This window comes from Hordeum vulgare, chromosome 2H (assembly GCF_904849725.1).
Source record: "Hordeum vulgare subsp. vulgare chromosome 2H, MorexV3_pseudomolecules_assembly, whole genome shotgun sequence".
Classification (NCBI taxonomy): domain Eukaryota; kingdom Viridiplantae; phylum Streptophyta; class Magnoliopsida; order Poales; family Poaceae; genus Hordeum; species Hordeum vulgare.
Window position 1 is genome coordinate 298,110,353 of NC_058519.1, and position 19,730 is coordinate 298,130,082.

Genomic DNA, 19,730 nt, shown 5'->3' on the forward strand with positions numbered 1-19,730 from the left:
AGCGGGGCGCTAGCTTATGCTCCAGAACTCAAGCCGGATGAAATAGCTGGCGGCTTCCTAGAATATAAGGATGGTGGTTCAGAATTCACAGAAGAAGACTACGCGAAATGCATGAAGGACATTCACCCTACAACAAGCTGCCTTGCTGAAAGCCTGGATCTTCTGAAATATCAAGCAACTTATGACGATAAAGGGAGACGCACGGCGATTCTCAGCTTCGCGCCTTTGGACTTAGCACCTGAGCGTCGTAAGCCTCTTTTCGCTCCTGATGCTGACCCATCAACCATCTTAATGGATGAAGCTGAATTCCAAGCCTTAATCAATTGTACGTGGGATGTGGACAACTTCCAGATCCAAGACCCCGAACCTCAGCACAGGATGAGCCGGCGGAGGCCTAGAAGTGGCGACTCTCCGAAGCTTCAAACTGCAGAAGAGGCTGAACCCGGCGGAATCTTGTCGCCGGGTTGTAGCACAGAAAATCTGTGGCCTTAAAGAGCCATGTAATCGTTGTTTCGGAACATGCCCAACAACTGCTTTTGTCTATGCACAATATGTTTGAATTTTCATTACCTTTGCAATAGAAGTCGCCTTGATTGGGCGGGTTGAAGAAGAGTAGTACTCCCGCTTTGACAACCACCTCTGTGGATGAATGTAGTCTTTGCTGTTTTGAATCATCTGCTTGGCAGTATAGTCACCATATAAGGTGTAAAATGAGCCGACTCTGTGAGTCATGGCGGGTTGATGGGCTTGCAAGGCTCTAACCATAACCAAAGAGGTTTTTGCGAAATCCTTTATGTGTTTAGACTGGTTGATTAGGCTCAAGTCAAGCTTTAGTGAAGCAGGTTCAGTGAACCCATGGTTTGTCTATTTTCCATATGCTGGCTCTCGAAAGTACCTCAATGTTTTAACCTTGGGAGTTCAGGGTCCAATACTTGGGTTGGCTCGCCAAGAGTACACGGGTCTTATGGGCGAGTCGCTTCAAACATACAGTCTAGTATAACCATCCAGTAATGCATTAACTTTTCACTGGACAAGAGGGTATTAAGGCGGGCTCAATGAGTCATATGCCCCCAAATGACCTATGATCAAGGAAAAAAGGGCATAGGATAGTAGAAGACAATGCTATTACTGCTAAACGAGTTGGGAACCAATAGCCCCCAAGTAAGCCGATTTTTATCGTTCATGATCATACATAGGCGCCTATGTTTGAACCGTGCATCATGGCACTTGATCCTCTTTGGCTTTACTGGTACCTATGTTTGAGTGGTCACATCAAGGCGGCTTACTATCTTTGATACCAGCAGCGTCCATGCTTGAATAGCCTCCCCAATGGCGGCTTATCCTATTGGGCGACTTAATGTTGACCAATAAAGACTCATGCTCATATATGGGTTGAAATGGCAGAGACATCGAATTTCATGGGCGCCGGCTTTATTGATATAATGTAAAGAGTACACAAGGATTGAAAATATGTACATATATAAGGAGCCAATGGCTCTAAGTATAGTAAGGCCGCAGATGAGCGATGTTCCAGGGGCGAGTTGTCTCTTCCTCTGTGGTTGGTTTGTCGGGGCGTAGATCAATCAGGTAATACGAGCCGTTGCGGAGTTTCCTGCTGACAACGAAAGGCCCCTCCCAAGGGGGAGAAAGCTTGTGCATACCCATATGATCTTGAATCAACCAAAGCACCAAGTCGCCCTCCTGGAAAACCCGTATTTTAACACGTCGACTATGGTTACGACGCAAGTCTTGCTGCTAAATCGCCGATCGTGCAGCAGCCAAATCACGCTTCTCTTCCAGGGCATCCAAAGAATCCTGACACGCTTGCTCATTATGAGCTTCAACATATACGGCGACTCTGGGAGAATCATGCTTCATATCGCTTGGAAGAACCGCATCTGCGTCATAGACAAGGACAAAGGGAGTGTACCTAGTTGACCTGTTAGGCGTGGTCCTGATACTCCATAACACAGAGGGGAGCTCTTCAACCCAGCAACCTGGAGTGCGCTACAAACGGACCATTAGTCGGGGCTTGATCCCACGCAATATTTCCTGGTTAGCCCGCTCAGCTTGGCCATTAGAATGTGGATGAGCTACTACACACACATCAAGCCGGATGCGCCCTCACGGACAAAAATCATTCATTGCCCCCTTAGAAATTAGTACCATTGTCGGTGATGATGCAATGAGGGTAGCCAAAATGAAAGATCAGCTTCTTGAGGAACTTGACTGCCGTTTCTGCTTCACAGTTACTAACTGGTTCCGCTTCAACCCACTTGGTAAATTTGTCGACTGCAACCAGCAAATGTGTCTTCTTGTCCGAAGATCTTTTAAAAGGGCCAACCATCTCAAGCCCCCAAACTACAAAAGGCCACGTAATGGGAATCATGCGCAACTCCTGAGATGGCACTTGTGCCTGACGTCCGAACTTCTGACATCCGTCACATCGACGAACTATGTCTTCAGCACCGGCATGAGCCGTCAACCAGTAAAAACCGTGACAAAAAGCCTTTGACACCAGAGATCGTGACCCGACATGATGTCCACAGTCGCCCGCAAGTATCTCATTGAGAATCTCTCCCCCCTCTTTGGGTGAGACACAACGCTGGAAGATCCCACAAATGCTTTGTTTGTGCAACTCGGCGTTGTGTATTACCATGGATTTGCATCGTCGCACGATCTGTCTGGCGAAAACTTCATCGGTAACTTGCCTCGAGCAAGATAAGCCATGTAAGGTATCGTCTGATCAGGAGTTGCTTTGAGGGCCGCCACCAATTGTGACTCTAGTTCAGGAATTACCATGTCTTCTTCCGAAGGCAATTTCACGGAAAGGTTATGCAAAACATCCAAGAAGAAATTAGGGGGGACAGACTTACGTTGTGACCCAAGCCGGGAAAGAGCATCAGCCGCCTCATTCTGTCGACAGTCAATATGATCAACCTGATAGCCATGGAAATAACCCGCCACCTCGGTGACCGCTCGCATGTAAGCCGCCATCAACGGATCCTTGGAATCCCAGTACCTGACACTTGCTGAGCCACTAAATCTGAGTCGCCCAAGCATCTGACTCGGCTCAAATTCATATCCGTAGCTATTCTGAGCCCGTGCAGTAAAGCTTCATACTCAGCTGCATTGTTTGTGCAAGGGAACATAAGCTGCCGAACATAGCAAAACTTGTCCCCTCTTGGAGATGTCAGCACTACTACCGCGCCTGAACCTTCCAATTGCCTAGACCGTCAAAATGAATCGTCCAGTAGGTGTTGTCTGGCCTGTCTTCTGACACTTGCAACTCGGACCAATCATTGATAAAATCCACCAACGCCTAAGACTTAATAGCTGTACGTGGTGCATACATCACGTGATGGGGACCAAGCTCTATTGCCCATTTAGCAATCCGCCCCGTAGCCTCTCGATTTTGTATGATGTTCCAAATAGGTGCAAAACTAACTACGGTGATGGGGTGCTCCAAAAAGTAGTGCTTCAACTTCCGGATCGCCATAAAGATCCCAAAGACTAACTTCTCCCAATGTGGATACTGCTGCTTAGACAAGGTTAACACCTCGCTAACTAAATACACTGGCCGATGAACTGGGTACTCCTTGCCTTCTTCCTTGCACTCAACAACCACTGCCACGCTCACCACTTTAGAATTAGCGGCAATGTATAAGAGCATCGGCTCCTTGTCAGCTGGGGCTGCCAGCACGGGTGGCTCAGCAAGTTGTCTTTTGAGGGCCTCAAACGCTTCATTGGCAGCATCAGTCCAAACAAAGTGCTCTATCTTCTTGAACATTTGATAGAGTGGGATGGCCTTCTCACCCAGGCGACTTATAAATCGACTAAGTGCCGCGATACGACCCGCGATACGCTGGACCTTGTTAATGTTCGTCGGCTTCCCTAGTGAGGTAATCGCCTTAATCTTGTCTGGATTAGCCTCTATGCCATGCTGGTATACTAAAAACCCAAGTAACTTGCCAGCTGGGACCCCAAACATGCACTTTGTGGGGTTAAGCTTCATCTGATAGACCCGGAGGTTGTCAAACGTCTCCTTGAGATCACCTAAAAGCGTCTCCTTCTTATGCGACTTTACCACAGTGTCATCAACATAAGCATGAACGTTACGCCCAATCTGACCTTGAAGACAATTCTGGATGCAACGCTCATAAGTCACACCTGCACTCTTGAGCCCAAAGGGCATTGAGACATAACAAAAGGCACCAAAGGGGGTAATAAAAGCCGTCTTCTCCTGATCCTCCCTGGCCATCTTGATCTGATGGTAACCTGAATAGGCATCCAAAAAGCATAGCCGCTCGCAACCCGCCGTAGAGTCGATGATTTGGTCAATACGGGGCAGCGCAAAGGGATCCTTGGGACAAGCTTTGTTAAGATCCGTATAGTCGATGCACATACGGAAAGTGACGTTCTTCTTAAGAACCAGGACCGGGTTAGCCAACCATTCAGGATGAAAAACTTCAACAATGAAACCAGCAGCTAAGAGTCGGGTGACTTCCTCTCCAATTGCCTTGTGCCTTTCCTCGTTAAAACGATGAAGGTATTGGCGAACCGGCTTCATTTTAGGATCTACATTGAGATGGTGCTCAGCGAATTCTCTTAGTACTCCTAGCATCTCAGAAGGCTTCTATACGGATGAATTCAATGAGCGCGCTTTCCTATTTGGGATCCAAGCCGGTCCCAATGGTAAACTGCTTGGAAGAGTCGCGAGGGACAAAATTCACCTGCTTGGTATCATCTGCCGGTTTAAAATTAAGGGGCGGCTCAGAATCGACCGTGGGTTTCTTCAACGGGCTCATGTCAGATGGATGCACATTTGCTTGGTGGAACTTTAGCTCTTTGGCAGCACACGCCGACTCTGCGTACGCGGCGTCCCCCTCTTCACATTCTTGGGCTATCTTCCAGCTTCCATTAACCGTGATGGTACCATTGAGACCCAACATTTTAAGCTTAAGATATACATAGCAAGGCCGGGCCATGAAATGAGTGTCAGCCGGCCGTGCAAACAAAGAGTGATAAGGGCTCTTGATCTTGATGACTTCAAAGGTCAATGACTCACTCCTATAATTGGACTCATCACCGAAAGACACATTCAATTTAATCCGCCCAACAGGGTATGCCGACTTGCCCGGGACAATGCCGTGAAAAATCGTGGTTGAGGGCATCAAATTCTCTTCCTTGAAGTTCATCCTCCGGAAAGTGTCATAGTACAGAATATTGATGCTGCTGCCTCCATCCATAAGGACTTTAGAGAGCGTATACCCTCCAACCTGAGGCGCCACCACTAATGCCAACTCGCCAGGGTTATCAATCTGGGGCGGATGATGAGGCCTTCTCCACGTCACAGGCTGCTCAGACCAATTTAAGTATCGGGGAACCGCCGGCTCAGCCATACTGATAGTCCTCTGCCTCACCTTCTTGTCTCTTTTGCAAGAGCTCGTGGTAAAGCATGGTACTGTCCACCATTCAGTTGCTTGGGGTTGCTTTGGAAAACGCCCTGGTTGTTTGGCTACTGGAATTCTCCACGATCATTATATTGCTGACTGCCATGGCCAGACGACTGCCCACCATTATTATGCGAGCCTCCACGCCCTTGAGCCCTCGGGTTAGGAAAATCACCGAACGAAGAAACGCGTGACCTTCCCGAACCATATTGATCTTGCGAGGCACCTTCGCCACCTCCTTGATGTCCTCGGGACGCTTGAAGGTGAAACTCCTGCATCACAAAGAAATTTTCCCAAGAATGAGTAGAAGGAACACCTGTGGTACTATGCTTGGGGCAAGGTCCCTTGAGAATCTCCTCGTAATTACGCCGGTTCTTCCCAGTGAAGCCTCGATCTTGGAAACCACCTTGATTCGTGTTCCAGCGTTGATTTCGCTGCCCGGCATTGGTGTTAGCAACAAAATCAGAGACGCCAGCCTGTTGCCTCCTTTTTCCGTGACCTCCGTGGTGATTATTGTGCCCCGAGTGTTGGTGGTGGCCCTTGCCTCCTTCACCTCTTCTGGATCCATCGGCCTTCTCATCATCAGAACCTACGTCCTTCGTCCCAGCCGACTCAGCATACTTGGTGAGGGTGTCCATCAATTCGCCTATATCCTGCACCTTTCGCTTGAGGCGGCCAAGCTTCAACACCAGGAGTTCGAAATGACAGTTCTTTTCCAGAATCAACACGGCCTAAGCCGCCGAAATATCGTCCGAGGAGTGGATGATTTCCGTGACCCGCCGGGTCCAGTGATGGGCGGATTCATCTGCCCGTTGAACGCAATGCTGGAGATCCACAATGGTCATCTGTCGCTTGCAAGTCCCAGGGAAATTCCTGACGAAACGCTCCTTTAGCTCTGCCCAAGTGTTGATGGAGTTTCGCGGTAGGTTCTTCAACCACGTACGAGCCGGCCCTTCCAACATCATGGTGAAGTATTTGTCTCACACCGCATCACTGGCGTCGATCATCTCCATGGCCAGCTCATAACTTTCGACCAATGCCCCGGGCTCAAGATCAGGAGTGTAATTGGGCACCTTGCGGGGACCTTTGAAGTCTTTGGGCATGTGTTCGTTGCATAAGGCGGGCGATAGGCAAGGGACTCCAATGTTCCTACCTTGGCCACCATGCCCCGATGTTGCTGAGCATGTCCCGGGATTCCTTGACCCGCCAAGGCTGCCATCGCTTCCGCCTCGGCCTGCCGGGTGGCTCGTGCAGCGTTGACAAGCGCCTGAGCATTGGACGTTGGTGGCTCGGGTGGATTGGCCTGAGGATGATGTCGACAGGCATCACTAGAAATCGCCGGAGGGTCATCTGGGCGGCTCTTCGTACGGCTTGCCTGCGGCATGGAATGCAGACGATCACGGTTGTACAAGAATTGGGCCTGCTGGACGACAGCAGTCTTTAACATCTCTATGGGGTTTCATGCCTCCACCTCCAAGGTAGTATTCCCACGGATGGGGAGAGACTCCAAATAGCGGGTCGCAGCCAGCACGTTATCCACCAGATTGGAGAAGTGGCCTTGAGGTGTTTGGAAGTGCTGACTTGACTGCGGGTTCAACGGGGGTTGCATTGGCTGTTGGACGATCTCCCCATGTGGGTCAACTTGTCCTGGCGGCTTGCGATCTGCCCCAGGCATTTGCGGGCTGTTGAACCTATGGGTTGGATTAAGATTGGGCAGAATGCGACCCTAGCGCCTCCGGTCGTACAAGGCTTCTGAGGCAACTCGCCGACGCTCAAGTCGCCATGCCTCCAGCTTTAGACGTTCCTTCTCCTCATCCATCTGGGCTCGTTGATTTGTCATTCGGGTCTTCTCCGCATCGATCTCGCGCTGAATCTGTGCCATCTCTTCAAGGAGTTTAGCCAATTCGGTGTTAACCTCCGTCTGATTGTCAGCCGTCACTACCACCTCCATGAGTTTTGCCATCTCTACCATCAGATCTGACATAGCGTGAGCTCGGGTTTTGCCTGATCCACTGGCTCCATTGGCGTTCATGGTGCTTGGCTGATCCTGAACCTCCGTAGCCCCTTCCATATAGATGGCGATCTGACGGGGGTGTCCCTGTGGTTATCGGAAATCGCCGCCTCTGGGAAACCGCCCAGCCTCACCTCATGGAGAGGGAAGATTGAATCGGTGTGTCCAATCGATGACTCACCATCAGAGTTGACAGGAGTGTCTCCACCAGCTTCCGGCTAATCTAGGAGGGCGACCCTTTGCGTGAAGCCGGCGAAGGTGTGATGGAAGGTGGAGATGTTCGGCTCGGGAACTGACGTTCCAACCTGGCCGATGAAGACGTGGATCTTGCCGAAGGGGACCCGGTACCCAGATTCGATTAATCTGGCCTCGGGGCCCCAGCTTGAGTTGTCGATGTAGTACTTGCCATGACAGCTCTTCTTCATAAGACCGACCACATAGCTCCCAAACCCTGGAAGGGCTCCCTTTGAGAACTCAACTCCATCGTGCGCAGGCCCCACGGTGGGCACCAACTGTCATGGTTTTGTCACGGCAGATGTCCTCATGAAAGGACTTAGTGATGAAGCCATCGCAGCTACGTGGCGACTCAAAGGGGTTGATCGGGAAATGGGAAGCGAGTTTACCCAGGTTCGGCCCCTCAGATTGAGGTAAAAGCCTACATCCTATTTTGTGTATGTTGATGTGGGAATCGATTACAAGGTTGCGGATTCGCCTGACCTAGCTCTTGATTGATGTTAACTTAACCCTATCTGCCCTAGAGACTCGCCTTTATATACAGGTCGAGGCTCTAGGTTTTACAAGAGTCCAACTCTTATTACAACTTGTGAGCCGGTTTATCTCTAAGTCGCCTTCTCTCCCACGCAAGGAAACTCCTGCTGTCTCTTTCCTTACATGGACTACAAGTCGCCTTTGTTTAGTCTTGGGCCAACCGTCCCATCTAGCGCCTTTCGCTTCTTTAATAGCGGCCCATTTTATCCATAGGAATAGAGCCGGCATTATCTTGACCCGGCCCAGTGGGCGGGTCTTACAACGGGATAATATCCCCAACATTTATGATACAAGGGCACGTTCTCCATCTTACGTTAAACCATATCATCAATATTATGTAGCTCCAAGAAGATCAACATTTGAAAAATCACATGTCAAACACCGTTTTGATCATAAAAACGGTTTGGAGCTCGGGAAAGAAGAAAGAGGTTGTCAAGCAGGTCTACCGCGTTAAAAGTGATGGTCGTAAGAGTGCCACTTCAGAGTTGACCTCAAATGAAAAAGAGACAATTAAAGTGTTGACACTGGCTGCTAAAGGCCGTGAGGCAAATCAACCAAATGTTGAATCTAAAGAAAATAAGTTAAGAGTGCACAAGGACAAAAAAGAATTGCCATTGAATGAAACAAAATCACAGCCGAGGTGCCCACTCGGCATATCATATTGTCAAAAGAAGGAATTACAAAATCTTAATGCACGAGAACTTGAAAACGGGAACATGGCATGGGTTCCCAAAAGTGGCAATCAAATAAAAAGTGATGTGCATGATCGATTGCAACAAGTACAACAAAATCAAAGAAGGAGAAAAATGAAAGGAGTAAACAATTCAGTCGAAGGTTTCCATCACCCCATTAAAATATTCGGTCCAGACATTATCCATATTGTTCAGCTGTGCCACCAATGCAAATGCCAGGGAGTTCATCCTCGGGTATGGTTGGTTATTTTACATGGACTTATTTTGACCCATGGATGCAATATAATCTCTCACATCATGCAAGGGTATTTCCACATCATTATACATTCGTTTAGTTCACCTTTGCTGCTGATGGTTGATACACAATTGTCGTCCTAAGAGTATAGACGGATGATATGTACTTATCGTCCAAATAATATACAAAATGGTCGATGGAGTGTTGACATCATCCTTAGAATAAAAATTGAACAAGTTATTTTCCGGCACGCAAGCTTCGCCGAAAAACAGGGAGCATGTGTTGACACCACATTTTGGCATGCAAGAAAACATAATTAAGATGGCTTCAAATAAGTAAGTATTCTACATGAAAAAGTTCCTTAGTGTTGACGTGAACGTTTTCTAAGTTTGGGCCATCGTCAGCTGATTTCATTTTGAAGGCCAAAATTGTGTTCAAAGTGCCGAGATTTCATATTCAGAGTATTGTTCGGCCGATTAAGCCCGCAAGACAGCCTCATATGGAAAAATGTTCAACATGAATTTTTTTCGTCTCGTCGAAACGATCTATTTTGATATAAAAATCATGTCGATCCAAGACCGTACGCAAGTTAGAGCCATCGAGGTGCGGCCCTACCAAAAGGAGAAATATGGCTCGAGGGATCACACAACTGTGTGATGGATGGCGCTCGGGATCAGACAACTGTCTGATTGGCCGTGCGAGGGGTCAAATAGCTGTCTAATGTGCTTTTTGATGCTTTAAGCAATGTAGTTATATTTCAACTCATGCCATTCCGGGATGCTTATGAGTTGTGGACAAAGCTTCAAGATAAATATGGTATGTCCAAGATTTGTGGGAATGATTATTCTCCCTCCACCTCCGGTCATGTGCTCTTCTCAACTTCATCTACTTCACCTACATGTGGATTTCCACAACGTAATGACATGGTGAGTAGTGGCGATCATTGCAATGATGATAGTGGGTTTATTGTTGATGATCCTTCTTCACTATATTATTGCAATGCTTCATCTTTGGGCATTAACACTTCGAGCATTCTAAATGTTTTACATGCTTGTGTTGATAGTCCTTGCATATCATGTAAAAACTTCTTGACTAAATCTCATGATGATATGCTTCCTATATCTTGTTGCCATGATAAAAATGTATATATTTCCTCAAGTTGTTATGCTAACAATGTAGAGGAAATTCACCACTCCATGGAACTAGATGTGGCCTTTAATGATGCTTCAAGGGATCCTACATCATCATCTATTGCTAGTCACTTTTGCCTTATGGCTAAGACTTCAAAGGTATCTCCTACTTTGAATCCCAATGTATCTCATGATGATGATGTTGATGATAATGAGGATGAGAATAATGATGAAGAGAGTGATATTATTGCATCCTTCAAAATTAAGGGTGAAATGATTTTTAAATCTATTTATAAGAATAAACTTGCTTGTTCCAACTTCTTGGAAATCATGTCTATTGCCACTAAGGGCAAGAAATACATTAAGGAGTTGGAAGCTCATCTCGAGGAGCATGAGGCCACCATTGAGACAATGGAAGGTCATGAGCGTGATTACACTAACGAGATCACAGAGCTATCTCAAGCTCTTGAAAATGAACAAACCACCAAGGAATCTCTTGAGGAAACCTTTGCTATAGAATTATCTAGATTAAAGGAATCCCATGATAGAGCTCTGGAGGTGGCTAATGATTTTAGAACTAAAAACGATAAGGTTGAAGTTGTACATGCTAAACTCGTTGAGGACTATGAGCACCTCGAAAATGGCTCAAGGGCTATTAAGAGTTCGCTCATCGAACTCACCGAGTCTCATGCTCAGCTTGCAGCTTCATATGCTAAAGAGCTTGCCAAGTTGCCTTCTCCTCTTATTATTAATAATGATTCTTGTGCTACTAACTCTACTTCTTGTGAAGTATCAATTTTAAAGGAGAACGTTGAGCTTAGGGCTCAACTTGAGTTGCTATCTAGAAATTATGGGAAATTGGAAGAAAGACATGTAATGCTCACAAGCTCTCATGATGATCTTCTAGTATCCCACAATGTGCTAAATATAGCTCATGAGGCTATTACTACCAAGGTAACATCGAGTGAGCCTCATGTGGACATTAGCACTACTTCTAGTCAAAAAGCTATATTGCCATATGCTAGTCCTCGTAATTCATCTACTCATAATGTTGCTACATCTTGTGATGAACTACTTTCAATGCCTTGTTTTATTAAGAATGAAGCTTATACTTCCTCTAGTACTTGGGTTGATACTAACCACGTAAAGGAAATCAAAGAGCTCAAGGCCCAAGTCACTTCCTTGAAGGAAGACTTGGAAAAGAGTCATGAAGGAATGTCCACACTCAAGAATGTCTTGTGTGGGCAAAAATTCCCAAATGACAAAGATGGACTTGGATTCAACTCCAACAATAAGAATAAGTCCAAAAGCTTCAAGAAACGGGGCCAAGAACAAGTCAAGAAGTCGGCCAAAATTATTTGCTTCAAGTGCAAAATTTAAGGGCACCATGTTAGATCTTTCCCATTAAAGAAGAAGACCCAAAGTCACAAGCAACAAGGGAAGCGGCCACAAGTTCAATCACACACTCAACTACAAGTTGAAGAAAGGCCCCTTCCCAAGAAGACCCAAGCCAACACTCCTCATGTTGAGAAATCAATAGGGAAGAAATTAAAGGGTAGATGTTGCTACTTATGTCATGAGAAGGGTAATTTATCCAACCCAATCATTATTAATGATATCTATTCTCTTGGGAAGGATAATGTTGGCAATGTGTTTTCCAAGTTTGTTGGTACTCAAAGTGGTGTCAAGAAAAGTACCATTTGGGTTGCCAAGCCTATTGTGACTAACCTCTTAGGACCCAATGTGGTTGGGGACCAACAAGCTCAAACTTGATCAATAGGTGAATGTGGAGGACATTAGAGACTTGGATACATAATGAAGAATTAAGGGTATTCATCATTCATATTATCTCAAGCCAAGTAATTTGGATTATCGAGTTTCTATCTTATATCCAATGTGCCTCCTTACGGTAACTTGTACTTAAAATGTTTACATTGTTAGTTGCTTGCCCCTTTGCATGTTGTGGTTTTGTACCTTGCATGTGTTTGTATATGTTGTGCTTCTAACTTGCTTATCTTGAGTAATCGAGTATGTGTATGTTGGTTTGCATATCATGTACATGTGAGTCTTGTATTGAGCCTTTTTGCATCTTGTTTGTATATTTGTTGGCTCTTGTGAGGGATTAATGGACTATCCCATTGTGGGGGAGTGATGTGCTTTGCACACATCACAATCCTACAAATGCGTATACATGGGGAATTCTACTTAGTATTGATATTGCAAGATTATCTAGTTTCTATGTGGTATGTCTTACTCATGAGAAATTCGAATTCTATATGGTCCATTAATTATCTCTTGTTGGTTTTAATTTGCCACTTGTTAATATTGTTGGGTTATCACATTATGGGTGAGTAATATGCTATGTGCATATTAAAAGCCTAGAAAATGTGTACATTTGAGGTATTGCCACTTAGTGTTGATATTGTAAATTATCTTGTTCCTAGGTGGCATGTTAGCTCTACAAGTTTCATTTGCTTGCGTTTTATGGGTAAAGATTATGTTGGATAAATTTGCGATCTACCAATGAGTTTTATTTCCAAAATACTTCTTGTCCTTGACAATTGGTATTCCCATCATGTGGTAGGAATTGCTAATCGTCTTTACATTGGATTTTGTGTTTCGTTTGTCTTCCTTGCCTCTTGTGGATCTATTTTAACATGTATAGTGTTTTATATAGATATAGAGAAAGTGATGATCCCATCTTGTGCATTTTTATTTAAATGCAAATTCTATATAATGCACATCCCTTGGGGGAGCTATCCTATTTTCTTTAGAACACTCTCTTTATTCGCCCATCATAAAATCTTTTGATCCCCATCAAGTGTGTGTTGATGGGAGGCAAGTCTTGCTCTTTATGATGCTTTGTGCCATCATGAAAATTTGTTGAGGGTTTGGTGTGTTGGAACCTAGCTCTCTTTTGGAAACTAGATACCTCGTGTTTGTTTTCCTTCAATTGGTATCTTGTTTCCTTTTATTTGGCATGTGTCAATGGATATCTCATTCCTGGAGGTATCTTTGAATTGATATCCTTCAAGTGATAGGTTTTCGTTTGGTATCTTATTATCACTTGATACCTTTTCTTTTGGTGTATTATCAACTTTGTGTTGAGTTGATTCTTGAAAGCCTTGACAATGCATATTTACTATATATAGCTTCTTTTGCTTGCTTTCTTTCTTTGACCCAATATATAGGGGAAACTCGACCTTGTCATAAATTGGCTAAAGTGTGCATGAAATTCAAATTCATATCCTTGTGCACATATGTATGTGGAGTTTGTCCTATGTATTGTTGGTTTTCTAACTCTTTGGTCCCAATGAGCTTGGGCACCATTTTGTTTGTTTTGTTGTTCCAGGAGCAATTGGAGATGCGTTGGATGCTCGGCTCACCCACAAGGAAGGTGTTGAGACCATGTGATTATTGGAGCCAAGTTAGGATGATCAACGAACAACTATCTACTACATAGATCCATTGATGTCTCGGTAAAAAGTATCTACTTCATGCATTCATTTCTTGGAAAGGCCCAAACCTGTCTTTTCTTTTCCAGGTTGCATCATGGCATGAATCTCTTGATTCGTTCTTGTAGTACTTGTTTCCTTTCTCAAAGCATCCAAACGATGATGTCTTATTGCTAGTTGTGATGTCTTTGATGTTCATATGTTGGAATTTCATATTGTACAATAAGAAAATATTAGGCCATGTGCTATGCTTCCAAGCAAAGATCTTATTGATATATTTATGACTTCCTTTTGGATATCTTGTTTGTTCCTTCTTGTAACCATTTCGTGTGTACATCCTTCTTTGTGGATATATATCATCATGATTGTCTTCTACTTAGAATCTTCTACACATGAGAGAAGTTCCATCTCTAATTAATGTCCTCTTTTCTTTCACGTCCACCCTTGCATTTCCTTTTTTAGTTTTGGTGGCTTCGTGAAAGGATTTGTCTTGAGTGCGTATCTTATTTTCCTACATCTTGATGCACTCTTTGGCCGTGAAGATTATTTTTCCTCATGCTTGTCTTGATGAGGGTTTTGCCATTTCGATTGGTATTCCTCCTCTTGACAAGGTTCTTATTTCCTATCTTCGCCATGGGTTGTCACAAGCATTGGTTCTTATTTTGTTTATTAGTAAGCTTGTGAACCCATTTTCTAGTATGTGTGTGTGGGAATGATATGTCTTGCACTTTGTTTCTCATTTCATCAAGACTATGTTGATGAGTAATGCTCATCCTTATCTTAGTCTTCTCAAGTGCTTTGCCATGACTCACACACATTATTTTGGTTGACCTTATCTTAAGTTGCTTATTTTACATGTTGCTCTACCATTTGTTTTGTGCAAGTCATATGCTTATTGTCTCATCTATCTTCTTGCACTCGTTGTGTGTTTTTATTAATTTTGGGGGAGCAACGATCCTATTTTGTGCACTTGTATCAAATACAAAAATCTCTTATTATTGCACAAATCATGGGGAGCTTCTCTAGTTTTGATAAACACTCCTTTGCCTTTATCATACTATCTTTTATTCATGTGGTTCGAAGGACCATGTGATTGTTTGTTCCATATGTATCTTTTGATTGCTTGCTTCTATTTTGTATGTCTTCGTGCCATACAATCCTTCTTTTTGTAATCTTTGGGTCCTAAATATAGTTTGTTTTCCTACAACTACTTATCATTGTATTTGTGTATTTCTTTGCACTCATTTGCTGAGAAGTACACACTTTTTGGAGGACCACCAACTATATTGTCTTTCTAAACTTTTTATCCATTTTAGCAATCGATGCCATTGGGGGAGAAGTTTAGAGAGTTTACTTTGGATATGTTTAGAGGGTTTTGCTTTTATTGCGTAAGCATTTACATCTTGCGCGCATGCATTATTGCTTTGTATGTGTGCGCTTGGTTATTCTTATTTCCTTATATAAACTCTCTTGAAGTGGTTGTCATCAATTACCAAAATAGGGGAGATTGTTAGAGCATATATCTCCATATGTGGTTTTGGTAATTGATGACAATTCCTGTGGACTAATGGTTGCCTTAAGTTATATTTATAGGATTTATCCATAGGCACTTCTTGAAGTCCATCTGTTGGGTTCAAGGAGTTTATATGATGACCAAGGTGGTATTCAAGGTATTATCCAAAGAATGGTCATAGAGACACAAGGTTGATGAAGATCGTCAGACAAAGAGTAAATCAAGATGATCAACACACAAAGAGTACAAGATGTACCGAGAGGGATCAAGTGATCCCATGGTATGGTAAGCATTGTCCAGTACGTATTTGTGTACTAACCCATGGTCTTCTTGAGAGTTCTATGTGGGGTTAGGTGTGTTTCCATGGGCTTGTGTCAAGAGGAATATCTCATACAACCCATGGAGGATGACGTCAAGTGATGGAGGATGGTGGCAATGGACTTGAAGATATGCTGAAGAGCGGATCACCCATAGTGCGTATGGGGGAGCAATTAACTAGTCTTCATCAAGCCAACGCAAGCAAGAAAGGTGGTCCATCTTGAGGAAGCCAAGATCATTGTCATCTAGCTCAAGAGGACGAGGTGCAAGGTATAGGTTTGCCCTTGATAGGTTTTCTGTTTTAGGATAGATTGTCGTACTATCAAGGGGGGTTCTCAAGTGAGTAGCTTGATCATATCGTTCGTTGAGAGATCAAACCATTTGCATCCTTGCATCATACTTCTTGGTTCTTGTTTGTTATTTCTCTTTGTGATTTTTAGAGCTTATGGTCATCTTCATGACACGCTCGAGTTCATCGAAAACGGTGTCCATATGCATCTTCTATGATGTTTTCGATGTTGGGAGTTTTTATCGGTCTTATTCGAAGAACAGTTCTCACCATTTTCTTATGCGATTTTTCTCACTTGCTTCTTATTGATATTTTCTTAAAGATTGTGGTATCCGATGTCGTTAGCTTTCCAACAAACTTGGTTTCGTTGAATTCGGAGTCCGTATGCGAAACTTACAACAGTTTCAGTATCCAGCGGTAGTACCGCTCCTGGTGCCAGCGGTAGTACCGCTCCTGTAGCGGTAGTACCGCCCCCGGAGAGGTAGTACCGCCCCCGGAGCGGTAGTATTTTGTTACTACCTCTCCCTAGCGGTAGTACCGCTCTGTCGGACTGTTTTTTGCATCATTTTTGGCCTCAACATGGTTGGTGAACCTACCAAGCGGTAGTACCGCTCTGTGCGGGCTGTGAGTCTTAACGGTTGGATTTTTCCCCACCTATAAAAGCGGGTCTTCTTCCCCATTGAACCTCATCTCTTTAGCTCATGTTCTTCCCCCATTGTTGACCTTCTTCGAGCTTGCTAACTCTCAATCCCTCCAATGATTCTTGCTAGTTCTCGAGGGAAAAGAGAGAGGAGATCTAGATCGACATTTCCACCAATCACTTTCTCCTCTAAGTGAGGGGAACCCCTTGGGTCTAGATCTTGGAGTTCTTCGTGTTCTTCTTCGTTCTTCCTCTCATTTTCCTCCCTAGCATTAGTTGCTTTGGTGGGATTTGGGAGAGAAGGACTTGGGCACTCCGTGTGCCCTTGCCATTGCATTAGTTGCATCGTTTGAGTTCTCCACATTGATACGTGGAAGTGAAGTTTGAGAAGCTTATTACCTTTGGTACTTAGTACCCTAGATATTGTTCTTCGTGGATGTTTTGGCGTCCTAGAAACTTGGTGGTGCCTCAAAGCTCAATCATTGTGGTGTAAAGCTCCGGGCTAGCATCGGGGTTTCCAATTAGGTTGGGGACATTGCCCCGGGCAATTTGTGCGGGTACCGGTTACCGCCCCCAAGATTTGCCATTTGTACGGATTCGGTGACCGCCCTCAAGGCTCCCTTAGTGGAATCACGACATCTTGCATTGTGCGAGGGCATGAGGATATTATGGTGGCCTTAGTGACATCTTGGGGAGCATTGTGCCTCCACACCTCTCCAATAGTGATTAGCATCTGCAAGGGTGTAAACTTCGGGATACATCATCGTCTCCGGGTGCTTCGGTTATCTCTTACCCGAACCCTTTACTTATGCACTTTACTTTGTGATAGCCATATTGTTTATTGTCATATATGTTACTATCACTTAGTTGTTTATTGTAACGACCAAACCTCGAAGGATTTGAGTCTCTGTGCTTTACTGTGCTAGTCCCTGGATCGACTCGCTAGCACACACAGTATAGATGAAAACCAGATATAGCAAGTGCATCATTTATTATAACGTATGATCCAGAATTTATAAAATATAACAATCTACATAGCACTTAGCTAGCTTTATTATATTAAACAGCGGAAAAGTAGCAGAATAATAACAATGAGTCCCATCATAGCCCACTGGCGACGTTGAGTGAAGACTCGCGACCCTAACGGTACCTTAATCCTCGTCTGAATATCCTGCAACATGATACGTTGCAGCCATATAGGTCAATACTTTGAATGTATTGGCAAGTTACACAGGAAAAGTAATATAACAGACCTACATGTATATGCATAGTATAACAAAACAAAGGCTGATAGTTATTTTCTAGAAAGCATAGCTACCTAATAGTCAAGTTTTAGTTTGTTTGCTACAATAACTCACATATGGTTGAATTGGCATCTCCAACTCCAACCTATTACCATCATTAAGTTTCCCACCAAATTTTATTAAGTGTGTCATCTGTCAAGATCATCCAACAACTGCAACGGCCTAGCTGCACAAAATTGTCCATAACCGGGGACACGGCTAATCATGATTAGTTTATACACTTTGCAGAGGTTTGCACACTGTACCCACTAGACCCAACCCGAAGATTGAGACGAAGTCTTTCAGAATAAGTCACCTCCACCCAACGGCAAGCCGATACACCTATTTATATCTACATCTGCTAGCTTTGCCCAGGCAAGGTCCCCACAACCTACTCAACTAAGCTAGAGCCCATATAGCTAGTGGTTGCGCACGGAAGCTACTAGTCACTAAGTCTGTCTGATCTTTTTGAACCTCGGCGGCATTCCACTTACATCCAGAGGGTAGAAACCATGATGTACTTTAAACCACCCAGCAATACCATATCCGCCCAGAGGTGTATTATATCATGAATTACTACTCAATTTATTTTGTAGTAATCCTCACATAATCTCAATGAATACAGGAACCAATCCCCGTCTACATAGCATAGCAAAATATTATCTAACACGATCTTCATGGCAAGGGAATATAGCTCCATAGCATAGCAATAATAATATTCCTATACATGTATAATCTTCATAGGGTGATACAATACTACATGCATAGAAAAATAATAGGTAAAGGATGATCAACATGTAACTTGCCTTGATTCTGGTTCGAAAAGTCACACTCCTGACAATAGTTTGCGTCGCACTCCGCACAATCTACACGTTGCAAACAATCACACCAATCAATCACCACAGTCAGATAACACCAAATAAAACCATTGGCAATAAAACAACTTGTTTAAAATCAAAGCATAAATAGCATGGCAGCAGGTATAAAATCATCTACATGCTGATACGATGACAACGCAAAAAGAATCAACTAAACTGGATAAACGGTTTGCAAAATATGGCCTCCGGTAGGTCTAAAATAAATCTGATTTAACAAAAAAATTAATTTTTGTAAAACTGAAAACTACTGGTTCTATCATGTTCTACTCATCAATACGAGATCGCAGGAAAAAGAATTTCCTGATTCGGAATTACGAGTAAAAAGATAAACACGTTTCAAAATTATACCGAGAATCTGACAGAGCTAAAAACAGGTTAAAACAGATTTTATTCGCCCAGAAGCTGTTCATCGGGGTTTGATGAATCGGATCGTGCGTGCGTTCTCACCACGAACCGTGGGGAACAACAAAACCGTCTCGGTGTGGTGCCTCCGATGGTGCTTTGGTGGCGGTCCAACGGACTCCGGTGACGGCGGCTCCGCAAACTCCGATGAACACGGGTGAACTCCGGTGGTGCTCCGGCGGACGGGGCTCCGGTGTGCTCTGTGGTGGGTTCCTCGGCGAGATGGGGTTGCGGTGTAGATCGGAATCGCGGCAGCAGCGGGTCTCGGGCGAAGGGGCTTCGGTCTCTGGGATATCTCCCTCGCGATGAGAAAAAAAAGCCCTGGCGAAACAGGAGCTCTTCCCTGGCTCGGTCTCGGTTTCAAGGAGAGACCGACTCGGGATGGAATAGGCTAGGCGAGGGCAAGTGGGGTCCTGGCGCAGGGGCTGTGCTGCTGGTCCCTGGGGCGATGGCTGGCGAGTTGGCCTCGGTGCCTGGCTCGCTGGGGCAATGTCCCTGGGGCGATGGCTGGGACTTGGCTCGTGGGGCACGTGGCCTCGTGGTCTCTCGCTGGAGCCTGGGCAACCAACGAGCCTGGGTCCAGGAGCTGGGGCCTGGTGGTGCGCTGGCAACCTGGAGCTGGCCCTCGGTGGGAAAAGGGTTGGCCTCTAGCGCTGGTTGGTG